Here is a 4,407-nt window from a genome sequence, read left to right as displayed (position 1 = left end):
TGAGCCTACTGAGGAGGAAAGGCTAAGGGCAGAGCTAGCCCGGGTGACTGTTGAGAGGAGTGCAGCTCAGCACCGTTTGGAGCAAGTCAAGCAGGAATGGGATCAAGAGAACCAGGAGGTTCAGAGGTTGATAGTTGCTCACCGCAACTGTGAACGTATGTTGATTCACGTGCTGAACCAACGAAATGAAGCCTGGAATGAAGAGAATGTGTTGAGAGCACGACAGGTTGAGCTGGAGCAGCAGTTGGCAGCTGCAGAAGAGTACAATGACCATCTCCATGAGGAGGTTCACCTGTTACACAATCAGCTTCACCCTCTCCTGCCACCTGATGATGAGGATGAGATGGGCTCTGGTGTCATCATGGCTGAAGATGATGATGACATTGAGATTAATGGGCCTGAGGACGTTCCACCTGGAGAGGAGGAAGATGAGGAGTTAGAGCCTGCTAGTGATGAAGATGGAGGAGAGATCTTCGACACTGACTCCGAGGACGATGCGTAGTTAGCTTACTACTTAGCTAATGCGCTAGAGCTAGTCTTTTGTTGATCCTCATGCATGAACTAGTAGCTTGTAATAAGTTAATCGTTGGGATGTAATATCGAACCTTAAGTTATCTTTGATGTTAGTTGGAACCTCTATGGCTTGGATGTAACCTATCAAACGTGTTATGCTCCACGTATGTGAGCCTTTGACAATTTCCGTCTGTGCGATCTATCTATCTCATTGCTGGTTAAGTTCATCGCATTAATGTGTCAATTGATGCGCTTGAAGAGTTGTGTGATTATGATGGATGATTGTGCCTCTGTTGATAGTATAAATTCATTTTCTCCATTGGAGTCAGTTTGGCAAAATTATACAATTCATCTACAAAATTTCCACATCGTCAGTGCTCATTGGCTATACATTTTGCAGATGGCTTATAATCTTCGTCGCGGTCGTAACCTTGGAGATGAGGAGCAAACACCTCCTCCACCACCGCCCACACTAGCTGAGCTAATGCAGACAATCGTCAAAAGTTAGCGCATGCTAGCTAAGGCTATGTGCCAAATGGCTAACCGCGATGACCGACATGTCCGTCAAGGACCCGAGCCAAACCAGTATAGCAGCTTTAAGGACTTCATGGACACAAAGCCTCCTATCTTTAGAGAGGCAGAAGAACCATTACAAGCTGATGAATGGTTGAGTACAATAGAGCAAAGGTTTGGATTGCTCCGATTGATAGAAGGTATGAAGGCCTCGTATGCAGGACACCAGCTCCAAGGCCCTGCAGGCATCTGGTGGACCCATCATAGGACCACCTTCCCTGCAAACGTCGAGATAGTTTGGGACCAGTTTCAGGCATCTTTCAGGGGACATTTTATCCCTCCTGGTCTCATGGCCATTAAGCATACCGAGTTTATGAAGCTAACTCAAGGCAACAAGAGTCTTAATGAATACCTCCAGGCATTTAACAACCTGGCGAGGTATGCTCCTGAGTTCGTTGATACTGATGCCAAAAAGATAGCTAGTTTCAAGAGGGGACTTTCCCCTAAACTGATGAAGTCTATGGGCAACTGTAAGTGTGTCACATTCAATGAGTTTATCAGCGACACTCTGACTCAGGAAAATAATGATAAGGTATATGCTGCTTCCAAGACCCATAAAAGAAACTTTGAGGCAGGTGCTTCTCAGTCTAAGGCACCAGTGGTATCCAAAACCCAATATCGTCCACCCAATGCTAATGTCCGGTACCGCCCACCTTAGAAGAAGAATAAAGCTAAAACTGGTTTCCGCAAGGGGTACACAATTTCCTTGCCCAAGAATACCTCTGGACAGGGCAGCTCCAATGTCCCACCAGCTAACAGGCCATGCTAGAACTATAACCAGCCTGGTCACTGGGCTAATAAGTGTCCCTATCCTTCCAAGCAGAATGCTCAGGGAAACGTCCGTCAGGGGCGTGTTCACTACACTACTGTGGAGGAAATTCCTGCTGGTGAAGTGGTCACCGCTGGTAAGTTCCTTGTTAATGATCACCATGCAGTTGTGCTCTTTGATTCGGGTGCTTCGCATTCCTTTGTGAGTTCTACTTTTGCATCTATGCATAAGATGAATGTGATTACAATTGTCAAGGGTGGTTATTGTATTAGTGCTGCTGGGAATAATATCATGACTAACCAAGTAGTTAAAGATGTAAAGATTGAGATCGGGGATCGAGAGTTCCTTGTGGATCTTGTAGTTCTACCGGGGGTAGGAATCGATGTAATCCTAGGAATGAAGTGGATGAGTGGGAATGGAGTGTTGATCGATACATCAACCCATGTGGTAATGTTGAGAGATCCTGTGGATAAGAAGGGTTTTCTAGTACAGTTACCTCGTGATATCGCTATCCATAGTACAGCCAATGCTACCCTAGCCAAAGCCATTGAAGATATACCGGTTGTCTGTGAGTTTCCAGATGTCTTCCCTAATGACTTGCCTGGATTACCTTCGGACCGTGATGTAGAATTCAAGATAGAACTCATTCCGGGTATGGCTCCTATTTCTCGAAGGCCCTATAGAATGCCGCCCAATGAGTTGGCTGAGCTGAAGAGTTAGTTAAATGAGCTTTTAAAGAAAGGTTTGATTCGGCCTAGTTCATCTCCTTGGGGTTGTCCGGCTATCTTTGTGAAGAAGAAGGACGAGTCTCTGCGCATGTGCGTGGATTATCACCCCCTTAATGCTGTTACTATCAAGAACAAATACCCTCTTCCTCGCATCAATATTCTATTTGATCAGCTTTCCAAAGCTAAGGTATTCTCCAAGATCGATTTGAGGTCTGGCTACCATCAGATCAAAATTTGTCCTGAAGATATACCTAAGACAGCCTTCTCTACTCGTTATGGCTTGTTTGAATATCTTGTCATGTCCTTTGGATTGACAAATGCTCTGGCACACTTTATGTATCTGATGAATTCAGTATTCATGCCAGAATTGGACAAGTTTGTCGTCGTGTTCATTGATGATATCCTTGTATATTCTCAGAATGAAGAAGAGCATGCTGAACATCTGAGAATTGTTTTAACTCGATTACGTGACAACCAGCTTTATGCTAAGTTCAACAAATGCGAATTCTGGTTGAACAAGGTACCTTTTCTAGGTCATGTGTTATCTGGTGATGGAATTTCGGTTGACCCTACTAAGGTGCAAGAAGTCCTAGATTGGAAGGCACCTACTACGGTCATAGAAGTCCAAAGTTTCCTGGGTCTGGCTGGCTATTATCATCGCTTTATCCCGGATTTCTCAAAAATCGCCAAGCCCATGACAGTCAAGGATGAGAAGTTTGTGTGGACTCAGAAGTGTGAAGAGGCTTTCCACACTTTGCGGACCTTACTAACCTTTGCTCCTGTATTGGCACAACCTGACATCGAGAAACCTTTTGATGTCTATTATGATGCATGTGGCACTGGTTTGGGGTATGTTCTTATGCAGGAAGGCCAAGTAATTGCTTATGCTTCGCGCCAGCTTCGAAAGCATGAAGTCAATTATCCTACCCATGACTTAGAGCTAGCCGTGGTTGTTCATGCTCTGAAAATTTGGAGACATTACTTGCTAGGTAATGTGTGCAACATCTATACTGACCATAAAAGTTTCAAGTACATCTTTACTCAACCCGAGTTGAACATGTGACAACGACGATGGTTAGAATTGATCAAAGACTACAACCTTCAAGTGCACTACCATCCTAGCAAGGCCAATGTAGTTGCTGATGCCTTAAGCAGAAAGGCCCATTACAATTCCTTAGTTAGTGAAGACTTTCATCTGGCACACCTCCTTCATCCTGTAGTACTCCACAATATCACTGTGGATTGCTCTCTTAGAAGTTGAATTATCGAACTCTAGAAGACTGATGTGGGTGTGTTTCACATCAAGCGGAAGATGAAAGAGCAAGAGACCAAGCACTTTAGGGTCGATGACAAAGGAATTCTCTGGTTTAATGATAGGCTTGTGGTACCCAAAGACAAAGAACTTAGAAATAAAATTCTGGCTGAAGCCCATTCTTCTAAGTTGTCCATCCATCCTGGTAGCAGTAAAATGTATCAAGATCTCAAGCTGTATTATTGGTGGACCAAGATGAAGAAGGAAATTGCCGCCTATGTGGCAAGGTGTGATAACTGTTGCAGAGTCAAGGCTATTCACATAAGGCCCGGATTATTGCAGCCACTCTCTATTCCTGGCTGGAAGTGGGAAGAAATTGTCATGGATTTCATTGTTGGATTACCCACTACCAAAAAGGGTTGTGATTCCATCTGGGTTATCGTAGATCGTCTAACTAAATCTGCTCACTTTATTCCGGTCAAGTCTACCTATCACCCTCACAATTATGCTGAGATTTATTTTCAACAAGTGGTACGTCTCCATGGTGTACCCAAATCCATTGTTTCAGATAG

The sequence above is a fragment of the Miscanthus floridulus genome, chromosome 17 (assembly GCF_019320115.1).
Source record: "Miscanthus floridulus cultivar M001 chromosome 17, ASM1932011v1, whole genome shotgun sequence".
Taxonomy (NCBI): domain Eukaryota; kingdom Viridiplantae; phylum Streptophyta; class Magnoliopsida; order Poales; family Poaceae; genus Miscanthus; species Miscanthus floridulus.
Note: the sequence above shows the minus strand (reverse complement) of the source record.